This window comes from Monodelphis domestica, chromosome 5 (assembly GCF_027887165.1).
Source record: "Monodelphis domestica isolate mMonDom1 chromosome 5, mMonDom1.pri, whole genome shotgun sequence".
NCBI classification, from domain to species: Eukaryota; Metazoa; Chordata; class Mammalia; order Didelphimorphia; family Didelphidae; genus Monodelphis; species Monodelphis domestica.
Genome location: NC_077231.1, coordinates 230471746 through 230487014, shown reverse-complemented (window position 1 = coordinate 230487014; position 15269 = coordinate 230471746). Strand labels below are relative to the sequence as shown.

The 15269-nt window shown below is 37.7% G+C and overlaps 1 protein-coding gene across 2 annotated transcripts in view; it reads right to left on the bottom strand.

Annotated features, from left to right (window-relative positions):
- The window catches only part of ACTR3B (actin related protein 3B), a 136059-nt gene that overhangs the window by 73381 nt on the left and 47409 nt on the right, over window positions 1-15269 (bottom strand). The gene's annotated exons all lie outside the window — the stretch shown is intronic.

Here is a 15269-nt window from a genome sequence, read left to right as displayed (position 1 = left end):
TGAGCAAGACCAAAGCAGTATAAGTTTTTAGTGATTTCCAAAGAAAAAATTTCATTTTACTTTTTGTTTTTGTTTTATTTAAACCTTTGTAGATTTTAAAATTAATATTATATTTAATTAGATTTATTTTAAAAGCTAGAGTAAAAAGGGCTCTCTCTTCTCTCCCAACCATGGCTGAGTTAGTACCCTTTTTACTCTAGCTTATTTAATAAATCTTATTAAATGTAATACTTGGAGTATTTTAGATATTATTTTTAAAATCTATATTTGGAGACCATGAAGGGATAGAATTCTCAAAAAAAATATTTTTTTAAGCCTTAGAGAAAAGAATTCTGGGAGATGGAGTCCAAATTTTTCTAATTATACACCTTTATATTCCTTATAATCCATCGTAGAATGGATACTAAGTTATCAGTTCCAAGGCAGAAGAGCATTCAGGGCTAGACAATTATAGTAGTAGTCTCTCGGTAACCAAGAATGATGATTGTATTTGTGTGCTTTCATCTGTGATGTAGATGAGTGTGCACAAAGACACTTGTGTGTGAATTGCTAGACAATTAGGACAGGGTTAAATGCCTTGTCCATAGTCACATAGCTAGGAAGTGTCTGAGGCCAAATTTGAACCCAGGACCTCCTGACTCCAGGCCTGGCTCTCTATCAACTGGGCCACCAGCTGCCAGAACCTCAATTTAAAGAGCAGGCCCAAGCCAGCACTGTTTTCTTTTCTCTCCAGGCTGCACTCAAGACTCAGATTTTCTTTATAATGCACTACTCCATGTTCCTTGACCTCTTCTACATAACCATTTTTACCTCCCTTTTAGAATATCGGCATCCCCCCTTTAGAATATAAGCTCCTTGAGAACAGGCACTGTCATTATTTCTGCTCTTATTTTAATTCCTAGCCCTTAAAAGCAAAATGCTTGGCACATAGTATGCAGTGATTAATGAATTTGCTTGTTGATTTTACTTGAACCTATGGATATGTAGAGGTTTCCCACTAAAAGGAAACTGTAACACTGACAAATTAAGGGATACCACTGGCAAGAGGGTTTTAAGCCACCAATGATCCAAAACAAACCACCTAAAAAGTATTGTACTATATAATACATTGTTATTTATAGTTTCATAATGTTATTTGAAATAAACTATTAACCTCATATATATAACAGTATATAATAACACTAAGTTTCATATCTGGTGTAAAACATATTTACTAATCCAGAGCTTAATTTCATCAAAAAATGTTTTTAAAGGATGTATTTCCCTATTAATTCATGAGCATTATTCTTGAAGGATAATTAACTAAAGTCACAAAAGTGATTATTTTAGGCTGAAATATTCATTTCTACACCTATACTGATCTTACTTAAATGTGATCCTAAAATATATTACAGAATTATACTGCCTTTTCAGTATTCATGATAGAATGCAAAAGCATAGACCTGACTATAACATCCCCTTATTGAAAAATCTTCAGTGGTTCCTTGTTGTCTCTAGGAAAAAAAAAAAACACAAATTCTAAATCTAGCACTTAAAACATGCCAATCTACTTCACTCCTTCATTCCTCTCCAGGCTCCACTCCTGACTCTCCAGACTTCTTTTTTCACCACATACCAGCAGTCTTCTCACAAGAAAATCCCTGGTCTCCTGAAGTAACTTCCCCGTTTGGTATATTACAGGCCCTCTTCAAAAACAAAGGTTGAACAACAATATGGTTACTACTGGAACTTCTATTATAAAGGAAGTACCCAGGACAGCCATTTTCACTCCGAGCTTGACTCCTGACTCTATCAACTTTATCTCTATTCCATACCCCAGCCCATTTCAGTGTCTTATGCCTTGCCTTTCCCCATTTGAATGTAAGCTTTTTAAGTGCAGGGATTACACAATTTTTGTGTACTAATGCTTAACATAGATGCCTTGAACATAAGAAACATTTACTAAATACTGACTTGATTCTACTTTGTTTCATGGCTTTATTTCACACTATTTTCCTTCATACACAAAATATCTCAAACAGTACTACCTCTGATTTGATTTCCTCTTATATTCCTTTACCTCCATACCATTTACAGATGATTTCCCATCCCTGGAATAGCCTTCCTTTTCACCTTTGCCTGCTTAAATTCTCTCCTTTTGAGACTCAGCTCAGGTATCACATGCTCTATGATATCTCTCTCTTCATCCCCCAAATCCTAGATAAAAATAGCTCTCTACTAAAATTTTTCAAGAGCATTTGGTCTTTATCATATTTTATTATATGCCTGTTCCAAAAATTCCTTCCCCATATCCCTCCAATTTGTTTGGTAGAAGATAGTAAGGATTTTTAAAAAATATTTAACTCTCAAAAGTGGCATACTGTTGTTGTTGTTACTGAGTATTTTATCAGTCATGTCCTACTCTCCATGACCACATTTGAGGTTTGGTTGGCAAAAATATTGGAGTGATTTGCCATTTCCTTTTCTAGCTAGTTTTACAGATGAAGTATTGAGGCAAACAGAGTTAAATGACTTGCCCACTGTTGTGAAAAGTTAATAAGTATCTGAGGCCAAATTTGAACTCCCTAAAATGAGTCTTCCTGACTCTAGACTCTTCACTCCAAACACTGGACCATCTAGCTGCCTATCTATTATATAGATAATAAATGTTTTAAATTAAATTAAAATTAAAAAAAGTAAAATTAAATTTAAGTTTAAAAAATAAATTAAATTTAAATTAAATTAAATGGGAATACACTTAATTGGTATAAATAAAATGTGTCAAATTACTTTGTAAATTAAGAGCACCTAAATGAAAAAATAATAAACTAATAATTTTAATTCATCATTACTTTAACAGTCAAGTCACTTCTGGTTTCCTATATTCCAGGGTATTTGATTTGTGCTTGTGGATTTGAGGTTTGTTTGTTTGTTTTTCATATTATCCACTATTTACTCTAATCTAAAGATAAAAATAAAAAAAGAGGATTAGCTTTACACTAAAGATAATATCACAAAGGCTGTAATAGTTAAAGGGATTATAGAAGATAGAAGTAGTACAAGGGATAAGGAAGGTATTGTAACAAGGAATGCATGAGTTGAAGAGATAGAGGGAATATGGATTCTGGTGAGGTAAAAGGAGAGAGATACCACCTGCTGAGAGGCTATCTTTGAAAAATAGGGTTCCCGAGAAATATGCCAACTATGATAGCCTGAGGAGATGTCTTCTCTATTGACTGATGTTGAAGATTCCTCAGAGCAGGTAAGCACAGACCCTTCTGAGGGACAAGCCTCCCCCTAGACCAAGGTCACCCAGCAAGGGTTCGATAAGGACAATTTATGGTTGAATGGCTGTCCTTGGGTTCAGTTCCCTCTATGTCCCCCTGAAATGATAGTACTCTTGTCTGACTGCAGTTTATTTAAATAAAGATGAATTTTAATAACAAGTTTGGATTAGGGAAATATCAGGGAAGAGGAAATCAGAATTCCCTAGATTGGGTTTGAGTCTCTCTCAGCTTTTGAGCTGAGGCTAGGCCTCGCAGGCTGGTGGAGGGTTTCTTTTATTCCTGTCTATGATAAGCTATGCTAATTTTCTTAAGTTCAAAGTCTTTAGTAATAGACAGCAAGAGGAAGAAAAAGTTCTGACCTTCAGAGCTGGTTGAACCTGTCTCTTCGAGCTGACACCCCTAAAGATTGGCCTTAAGTTCAAACTGCTCCTCCCCTTGTTCGATGACATGATCACAGGAATCCAGGTAGAGCACACAGTTGGGAAAGATCCAGAAATAGAGGTACTTCTATCCCAAGACAGGGAGAGAGTGCTCCTTCCAGTGCCAGGGCCAGGAAAAAAGAGAGCCACAAGACTAACTGTCACTCTCCAAGTTTCCCTCCCCCCATCAACTGTCATTCTTGTCGATATCTTCTCTCTAACATTCCAACTGTTGTGTGTTCCACCTGAGTGGCAGAAAGTCCAAAACTTGCTTCAGTTTTCCTTTCCACAAGAGTCAGAATTACTAAAATATATTTCTGTTTGTATTCTCTGCTAGCACAAATTACATCTAAAATTTCCTTACCCCAGCAAAATTATACCTCTAATTAAAAGCTTTTACTGCAGACTCCAGGCAGTTCTAGAGTAGTGCTTTGTAAATGTTCTCTATTACTATTATTTGAGCCAAATAAGATGTTAATTGAATTGTACTTTTAACTATGTATGAAACATTATTCTAAAAAAATTTTTCAAGAACAAAAAAAAACCTGCTGAAATAAATATTATCTTAAATTTCTACTAGTTCCCACTTCATCAAGGCTAACTATCCACTTATAAGGAACAAAATTAAGGGGAAATGAAGACTTCCTAAACAAAAATATTTATCTTGAGGTGACAATGAGAATGAGGACTGGGAAGATGGAAAAAAAAAACTAAAAGTTGCCCAGTATAGTGACTATTTCACTATAGACTCTCAAAGTGAAATATTTCCATATCCTTTAAAACTTAAACTTAAGAGCAGGGAGGTAACAAATAAGGAAGAGCTAAGAATATACTAGTAGAATGGGTGGAAAGAGTTAATTCTAGGAATAAAGTAAAAAAATCTGGGCTGGAAAAAAAGGAGTCAGAAATTGACTTGAGGGTATAAAAAATAAGAGTTATTGAATGAAGACAGAATATTCAAAGTTACAAATTATTGGCTAACCATCATTGAGTGAATAAAAATCAAAAGATCTATCTAAACTGGTTGTTCCATTCACTGAAATAGAGAACTTATGACTGACATCAACTAAACAGAACATAAACTCAAACCTCTCAGCTAGGGGACAGTTTGGTAGAGTAGTTATCTCAATAAGTTTTTTCAGAACTATCTTCACTCCAATTTAAAACAAGTTTTTCAGTACATGGCTCCAATTATGAATATTTATTTACAAATTATATACGTACTTTAATACTATAAATTAAAGATTATAATATACATATATGAAATATAAAGTTAGAAAAGATGATAAAAATAGATAAACAATATTTTAAACTTTATTGTATGGAATTTAAAAGTTAATGTGTTCTGTTTTGAATATGGTAAGTTTGAGATGCCTATGGGACATACAACTCAAGATGTCTAGAATTGTAAGGATAATTTTAGTGTTTTGACTTAAAATCTAAATAAGTGGTAACCATGGGAAATTCCCAAATATGAAAATACCCAAGTCAGCTGGGGATTTAGGGAGATTTTAATTATTAAAGAGAGAAGGAATTGAGGGAAGGAGAGAGAGAGAGACAGAAAGAGAGAATTAATTTAAACTGCTCTGGCTCAGGCTGAGCCAAGCAGTAGTTAAAGGCCTAGGCCAAAGTGGCTTCCCTGACCCTAAGGGAGAGGGAGTCAGTCTTATCACTCACCACAAGACCGTCTCCAAAGCAAGCTCCAGTCCTCCACTGAATCTCCTAAACTGAGTTCAGAATCCAACTCCACTCCGAACTCAATTCAGTTCTGCCCTCAATTGCCTGAACTGAATTCTCCTTTTAAAGAAAATTTTCTCTTATGTCACCTCCCCTAAATTTTCACATCTACCAATCACAGTAGATACTTTTTTCCAGGACTTCCCATTCTTAGTTCTCATCTTTGGTTCTCACCTTCTCTGGTTAGATTATATCTTCTGAGTACCTCTTTGTTAAGCTTGCCTTTTGTAAGTTACTTGACCTTTTTGTGATTAATTTAACCTTTACAGGTACTTAACTCCTTTTTGTATTAGATCTAAAAATAGACCTAACTTAAGGTTCTAGCTTCACTATAAGGTTTGAGTTAAGTACCTTCATTGTTCAAACAGGAGTTTACAACTTTTATCTTCCCCAAAAGTATGTCTAATTAGGGAGGAGTGATTTTAAAAGTTCCCAATACATTCCTGATTCTTGTTAGACCAAGTATCTCCATTGTTACAATAAGGGAATAGCTAAACCAAATCTTCTACAGTACAGTCGGAGTAGTTTTTAAGATTTACAATCTCCCCTGATGATCATTGGGAGATGGTCTCCCCATTGATCATTTAACATAAGCATCTTGTAGTCCTAAAGCACTTCTAACTACAGATGTATACAATATTCAATTTTCTAAGAAGAAATTAGAGTAGTTAGGGAGGAATAGAAAAGAAAGAAAACAAAACCAATGTTTTGCTAGGCCCACTGACAGAAAGCCAAATTAGGGGTTAGTCCTCTTGGCATAAAAGTGTACATTTACAATAAATGTTCAATCAAACGTCACTTCAATCAACCACACCCAAAGTTTGTTCTGGATCTTCTTGATATAGTGCGGGTTTTCTGGCATCTTTCTGCAACAGTTCATTTTCTGGATTTAGGAGTTAGCAAGCTTCTTCCTTGAAGATCTTTTCTCAAACAAAAAAATCAAAAATCTTGGATTTTTATTAAAATACAATCCCCCCCCCCCCCGAAGTGGGTGTTAAAAAACATCCAGTTCAGCTTAGGATGCAATGTTGAGTTATGGGGATGTATAAATCCATTATCAAAAGAAGAGAAAAAAAACATAAGGAAAAAATCAAAATAGGCTCTTATTTGGGTTTAATAAATTTCGAATAGGCCTTTGTATAGGTCCAATTTAAAGCAATTTCTATCCCACAAGTCTGTAGGACAGAATGCAGTAATATTTCACTTACCCATTTGCAGCCAAGACTACAGGAAGTTGCTATACTATAAGAAGGAAAAAAAACTAGAATTCTATTTTGATAGGGAAGCATCATTCCCTGGTCTGATTTTTTTGTCATTCTCAGGGATATAGGGAGTCAGGATGATAGTCAAATTTTGTACTTGTATGAGTACTTCAAAAAGAGTGTAGATACAAGGAAGTCCTACGACTTAACATATGTCAAGTGTCACAACCTCAAGTCTCACATTAGTTTTCCCTGTGTGCTCTTTTTGGCGCTATTCAGGCTAAGTCTGTGCTCCTTGTTTTTTATCCCATTTTCTAGAATCAGACACAAACATCAATCACGGTCCCATAACATTTTATCAATAAATGGCAGGTTCCCACAGTTTAAAGCTTTTGGGTATGCATTGATATTATAGCAAGAATATATGTATATATATATGTGAACATATATATATTTAACTTATATTACTGCAGAAAAAATATTAATTGTATGTACCTTTAGTACAAGAAATGAGAAAAAAGGAAAAAATCAAATATTCTAATCAAAATAAACGAAAAGCAATAAAAAATAAGGGAAAAAGAAAAAAATCAGGAATTCAATGTGTTCTCAAAAAACAGCATCCACTTGATAATGGATTATTATCTCCAATCCATGTGATAGGGTACAGTCAATCAGTCTCAACAGAAGATGCTCTCTTCACATGTAAGCAATGAATCCAAGAGTCCTTTTCTCCAGCCTTTATAAATGTTGGAGTAGTTAACAATATTTGGAATGGTCCTTCCCAGGAAGGCTGAGTTGCTCCAGTATGCTTGAAATTCTTAACATACACTTTTTCTCCTGGGTTCAGGTCATGAAGAGAAAAATCTAGTAGTCCAGCTTGTACTGCAGCTCCAGATTCATGGAGTTCATGCAGTTGGTGCTATAATACCTGTATATAGGAAGCAATAGTAGTATGTCCCCCTAAAAGTAATGTATATGCAGGGGAGAAAGGTTTAGGTCTCCTCTAGGCCTGCTTCTAAGATAAAATAGGGCTAGAGGGAGAATTTCAGGCCATTTTAAATGTGTCTCGGTGCATAATTTACCAATCATAGTTTTAAATTCTTTATTCATTCTTTCCTACTATTTGGAGGGGAGACAAAACTGAAAAAGGTAAATTAATATTAAGAAAATCAATAGAGTCTAATAAGAATCACCTTCATTGTATTTGGGATGTTCCTTGGGCACCCCTCTGAAGGGCACCCCCCGAGGGGCATTAACACCTCAAGTATTTTTTGGATGAGCACCATTTTTTATATATTGTTGTTGGGAATTGTGTTGGGTATTATCATTTTCCTCATTTGGAGCACTGACATTATTTTCCCAATTTCTATTTCTATAATTTTGATTTCTAAAATTTTTATTTCTATTATTATAGTTATTTCTATATTTCTATAGTCATTATAGTTATTTCTATAATTTCTAAAATTGTGGTTTCTATGATCATAATCATAGTCATTTCTATAGTTATTATTTCTAAAGCTGTGGTTTCCATTGTCATTATTATAGTTATTTCTATAATTACACTTCTGTACGCTATTGTTGTTAATGATATAGATAGAACCAGAAAAACAATTATATAACAACAACTTTACAAAGACAAACAACTTTGAAACTCTTAAATTTCTGATTAATTTAATGATTAGTCATAATTCCAGAGGACCAATGAGATGAGTCTCAAAATGGAAGTTTCAATGGCATAAAATTGCAATGATTTAGAATATCCTATATCTTAAGACATGGCCAATGTGGCAATTAGTTTTGCTTGACTATGTTTATTTTTTTAAGAATTTTGTTTTTCTTTTTCCTTTTCCAATTTCCATTTTTTGTTTTAATTGGAGTAGAGTGGAAGGATCAGAATAGAGCAATCAAAAAAAGAAAGGAATACCACCAAAACATTTTAAATACATAGAAGATAGCAGAAGGAAGGCCAGAAGAAGTAATCAAAGACAAGCAGGACAGCTTCAGAAGTTACATGATGAATTTATTATACATTTAAAATTAAAAACAAATTTCACATAATAGATTTGCAGTTACATTCTCTTTTTCTGTTCTATCCTCTATTTCTAAGTATAAATTCCCATTTTATTGGATGTTTGTTAAGTTCAAAATTTTTTAAAATATATTAAATTTTTTTAAAGGCAAAGAAATAAAATGATGTAAGGCCAGCTAAATCTTTTAGTTAAACTTTACAAGGTAACTGTAGTCTGGAGAATTTGCTATGATCAAGGATCTATCTTCTTATTATCTGTAGAAATTCAATTTTATCATATTAAAAGGGATTAAGAAGGTAATTGAAATTGATATTGTAACAACCAACCTCACAATAAATTGATTCATAAACTGAAATGCCAATTTATTAACATAGTAGTAGTCTCTCGGTAACCGAGAATGACAATTGTCTTTGTGCATTTTCATCTGTGGTGTACCCTCATATGGCTTTGAAGTCCAAAGACTGAGGTGCAAAGTTTGTGGCACATGGGGCATGGGTGCCAGTTGTTATGGGAGGTGCGGTTGCGACCTGATGTTGGCATTCATGTGCAGCGGCAAGACATTGAGGTCGTTCGTCTTCAGAGGTGGTGGCAGCATGACTGATGTAGATATGCCAGCTGCTTCTGACAGAGGCAGCAAGTTCTAGTTGCTTTGGTGTAATGCCGGCCCACTTCAACTTTGACTTTAGCTGATCCTTTTATCTTTTCTTTGGTCGACCTTGTTTCCTGAGTCCAGCTGACAGTTCACCATAGAATACCTGTCTTGGTATTCACTGTGGGTCCATGCAGATGATGTGTCCAGACCATCGTAGCTGGGTTTTCAGGACCATTACTTCGATGCTGTTGGAGTTGGCTCTGTAGAGGACTTCCTGGTTGGTGATTCAGTCCTGCCATCGGATTCTCATGATTGACCAGAGAGAGCGTTGATAGAATTGCTCCAGCTGTTTCATGTGCTTCCGGTACAGTGTCCATGTCTTGCAACCATACAGGCATGAGCTGAGAACCACTGCGTTATACACTTTGAGCTTCATTGCAGTGCTTACACCGCTGTGTTGGAGGACTTTGGAGTGCAGCTGCCCAAGTGCCTGGCTGGCCTTTTGGATCTTAGCATTGATCTCATGGTCTAGGGACCCATCGTTGGCGATGGTGCTGCCCAGGTACTTGAAAGTGCTGATGTTAGAAAGCTGCTTGCCGATTGTAATGCACGGCTGGTTAGTTGGCCTCCCTGGTGCAGGTTGGAACAGCACCTCTGTTTTGCTGAGGCTGATAGTCAGGCCAAACAGTTTTGTTGCGGTAGAGAACCTGTCCACAATGGTTTGGAGATGATTTTCTTGGTGGGCCATGAGAGCACAGTCATCTGCGAAGAGAACTTCCAAGCTGAGCCTCTCTGTTGTCTTTGTTTTTGCAGTCAGGCAGCGAAGGTCGAATAGTGAGCCATCCAGTAGGTATTTGATGTAGACGCCCAGGTCTAGATCCATCACAGCATGTCGTAATACTTGGATGAAGTATAGGTTGAATAGTACCAAAGCAAGGACACAGCCTTGTTTCACGCCATTGGAGATGTTGAAGCAATTGGAAGTCTCTCCACCAGATAGGACTTCCCCTGTCATGTCGACATGAAAGAGCTGGATCAGTTTGACGAATTTTGCTGGGCAACCGAGCTTGCTAAGGATCACCCACAATGCGTCCCTGTTTACTGTGTCAAACACCTTCGTCAGGTCTATGAAGACAATGTAGAGACTCAGGTTCTGCTCAAGGCATTTTTCATGCATTTGCCTCACCATGAAGACCATGTCGATGGTGCTGCAATCTGGTCAGAAGCCGCATTGTGATTCAGGCAGGTTCTGCTCTGAAACAGATGATAGGAGTCTGTTGAGTACAACACGGGCAAGGATCTTTCCAGCAGTGGAGAGTAGTGAGATGCCTCTGTAGTTGTTGCAGCAGGCTGCTCGTGCGCCTTTGTTCTTGTATAGGGCTACAATGGAGGCATCTCTGAGTTCTTGGGGCATGTCTTCCTCTTCCCATATGCTGGTCAGCACTATGTGGAATGCCTGGAGCGCCTTTCCCTTTAAGACCTTGTACACCTCGGTTGGGATCCCATCTTTACTGGGTGCCTTACCTGTACTCATTTGTATAATGGCTTTTGGGACTTCCTCTATTGAAGGAGGAACATCAAGTTATTCGATGGTGCGGTTTTGGGGGATCTGGTCAAGGGCGCTTTGGTCAACTGAAGAAGGTAGGTTGAGAAGCTGACTGAAGTGTTCTTTCCACCTGTTGCTGATGCCTTTATTATCTTTTATGAGAGTGTCACAGTCAGAGGATAGCAAGGGGGTGGTGGTGGGTTTTAATGGCCCATAGACAGTTTTAAGGGCACTGAAAAATTGTAGTTTTTCGTATCAGCAAAGCGCTGGATTCCTTCTGCCTTTTTTTCCCACTATCGGTCTTGCATCTTCCTAATCTCACACTGCGTCGTAGCTTGGAGAGACTTGAATCTGTTCCTTTTAGGAGCAGAGTTTGGGTTATTTTGCCATTCCATAAAGGCTTTGTTCTTTTTCTTCAACAGGTCTTCAATAGCAGTGTTGTTCTCATCGAACCAGTTCTGGTGGTTGTGTTGTTTGGGGCCTGGGACTGCTTTTGATGTTTCCATCACCGCGTCTCTGAACTGGTTCCATTTCTCGGTTGGGATTCCAGTGAGTGGTCCCTTGACAGACAGCTTGTCATCCAGGCAGGACTGGAATGTTTGCAGATAAAGTGGATCTCTAAGAGGACTCATGTTGCAAGATGTGCAAACTGTCTGGGCGCAATGTTTTGGATGGCAATGCGCAATGCGCACTTGAAGAGTCACTCTAACCAATCAGTGGTCTGTCCAGCATTCAGCTCCTCTCATGGCTCTGGTGATCTGTACATCCTTGATGTCTCACCGGCATACAATGACGTAGTCAATGAGATGCCACTGCTTTGATCATGGGTGCATCCACATTGTTTTATATTTGTTCGCCATTCTGAACACAGTATTCGTGATGGTGAGTTCAAACTCTGAGCATTTGCTGAGTAGCAGTAGGCCGTTGTTGTTCATTTTGCCCATGCCGTGTTTGCCAAGCACTCCTTTCCATCTTTCATGGTCCTGGCCAACGCAGGCGTTGAAGTCTTCCAATAGTATCAGCTTGTCATTTGTGGGCACTGAGTTCAGGACGGCACTCAAATCAGAGTAGAAATGCTTGATGGTCTCCTCTGCTGGTCAGTGTTGGGGCATATGCGCTGATGATTGTGGCATACCAGTCTTTGCTGAGAGGCAAACGGATCTTCATGAGCCTCTCTCTGATGCCCATAGGCAAGTCTGGCAGCTGTTTGAGCATACTGGTCTTGATGGCCAGGCCAACACCATGGATTGTATCTTCATTTGTGGCTCTACCTTTCCAGAAGGTGTATCCAGTGGTGGGTTCGCTGAGTGATCCCTCTTCTGGTAAGCGTGTTTCGCTTAGGGCTGTGATGTCGATGTTATATCGTGCCAGTTCTTTACCAATTAGAGCTATTCTTCTCTCAGGTCTTGGGGTATTCTCTCTATCAAGTAATGTTCTGATGTTCCATGCTCCTAGTAAGAGTTTCTTTGTATTTTGTTTTCTTTGATTTCGACCGCTTAAAGGGATGACCCGCCAGCCGTGGTGTGCTGACCGAGGGTTTATAGGGCAGGCAATATTTGGGACACCTTTTCTAGTCCCCTCCCCTAATTAGGGTGAGCAGTGCTGTCCTAGAGAGGGCTGCTCAGTTGCTGCCGAACATCCCTGCTGCCCTACAGAGCCAAGCGACCACTGGTCTGTGAGCTGCCTACGTGCAGGATCGTGACTACAACTGCCAGTGGTCACATCCACCTGTTGCGTCACCACTCCCCCATCGCCGCAGGTCTTGAAGAGGGTGGATGAGGTTAGTATAGATGAGTGTGCACAAAGATACTTGTGCATGAAGGAGATTTAAGTGGAAAAGTCAATGCAGAGACAGTCCCACTCTCTCGGCATTGGAAGACTGGGTCCAGTGGCACGAAAAGTCATTACACCTGGAGACTTCTTCAACTGCATTGGATGGCCGTGTTGTCTTTTGTGCTCCAACACGGCCTAAGCACTCCACAGTGCTTTGCTGCGTCACCATCTCAGCCGGTGAACCTTCTTATTGGTTTCTTCCATCTGTTCAACCAAAGCAGTCTTCACATGCTGGGTGAGCAAAGCCTTAGTTCACCAGGGGTCTACGACCCAATGGCTACCCTTATACATGCAACATACATTATTAACATACAACAAAGATATATCTACCTAGTTACTGAAACACTAATAACTACTTTACAGAGCACATTTTCCCAGGATAAAGGTAATTATGAAGCCAAATTATTCATCAGATGGTATCATAAGCATGGAATCCGAATAAAGAGAATTAAATAATCATGGAGGATATTTCATTTCTACACTCATATGAATCCATTGAACTATATCTGTGTCCATTGTGGAGCATGGTTTTTTACGGACCAGATAATTTGACTGTATCAGATGAGATGTCTTTCACCTAGATAAGCACTAACAAAATTTTGCTTTTCTACTCTTTTTTTCTACTTTTTTTTTTCATAACCCAGATGACAAAGAGAACTTGAAGACTCTCTTCTCCTCTGAAATATAATATATAATCTTAGGGACCTCCCTTTGGGAGAGTCTAAACCATCAGCAAGTACTAACCCTCTAATAGTTAAGAAATAATGGTGGCCACTCACCCCGCAACATACAAATGTACAATGCTCCCTAGGGTCACAAGTGTTTTTAAGAGACTGGCCTAACTTATATACCACTAGTATTGGTAGCCTAGATCCAAAAACAAAATCAGGACTCCTATTCAAGTCCTCAACATGTAAACTTTATGTCAATTAGAAGTCACAAAACCTTCTCTTTTGATGTATGTTCTAGATTAAATCTTAAGGACTTTAGTAAAAACTTTAAAACTTCAATGTCTGATTCAAACATTCATTCATTAATGTCACAGAAAGATAGGCAAATATCCCATATAAATTCACTGGGATTTCACATTTGCCCCACCAGTAAGTCCTTTTAATCACCATTCTTTGCTAATAACTGTAAACCTCAAATTTTATTGTAAACCTCAAATTTCCTTAGACTTATAAATGTTGGAAATTTGAGGTTTACATAACACAGCCAATACACTCTCAAAAAAGGTAATCATTGCTATTCCCCTGCCTACATATCCCTCCAGATGACCAGATCTGGTCAGTCAACCTGATGTTCTGTCATCTACAGTCTAGACTATAAGAACTCCAGGCAATGCTGACAACACTGGAGCAGAAGCTTCCTACATCTCCCTTATTAAAATGTAAGCTCCTTGAGGGCCAAAGCTACCTAATTTTTATATTTTTACCCCTAGAATTTAACAAAGAATTTGGCACATAGTAAATGCTTAACTTTTTTCATTAATTTCATTTCATTAATTTGTTTATTTCTTCATTTTTTTTGCTACCACTTTGTCCCTGTGAACATCTGAATTATACTCATTTCTAGTTCTCCCCTAGTAAAAATCATTCTTCTTGAAATCAATAATCCTTCAAAGATTGTCTAGTCTGATTCCATGAGCATCTCCCTCTAACAAAAGCTTACCTTTGACAAAAGGCAAGAAAGGGGAAGAAAAAGGGGGTCCCCTTCCCTCATCAGGGAGCTCAAGACAAATTCCATCCTTCATCCTAAGTGTTACTTCCCTCAATGCCAAAATTATAAATATTTTATATTACTTATATTTCAAGTACCTCTATTTATAAACATTTATCTTCAAATCATCCATTACTTACAAAGCAGAATTTTGGTAATCCCTGGGCCATCCAGAGATAACTAATGTTCTCCATTGTGTGGTGGTTCTTGATTGTTTTAATTCAATTCAATCCAATAGACATTAAGGACCTACTAAATGTCAGGCATTAGCTAAGTGTTAGAAGCACTGTGCTAAGCTACTGATTTTATCCCTGAGACAGAAAGATCTATTTGTTGTTGTTTTTCATTCATTTCAGTTACATCAGAATCTTGCTACCCCATTTAGATCAATGATTTTGGCAAAGATATAAGAGTGATGACAGGATTAGGTGACTTGCCCAGGATCACACAGCTGGTAAGGATCTGAGGCCATATTTTAATCCAGGAATATAAATCTTCCTGATTCCATGACCAGGACTCTATCCACCATACCACCTCACTGTCCAGAAAGGTCTACAGGAAATCTTAATTTAGGCCAGTAACCCTCTATCTACTAACTAAAGTAAATAAAAACATAAATATAAAGAAGTCTATACCAAGAGAGAGAAGGAGAAACACAGATCCTTCAATTATTTGAAGTTATCAGTTCACTTCAAGGATAGATGGCCACACTTCCCAGGTCATATAGGTATTTTGAACTGAAATGATAGGAATTTTTAACAAAGACACTAGTTTATTCTACAGATTGCAATCCAGGAACCATGACTATGGGCAACTGGAACAGAAGGGGGGGAAATAGAGAACTCAGTATAACAAAGTACTTATAACAACCTATGAGTCAGATGACTTCCAGGTAATCATGGCTGCAATCTAGACACCACACGCT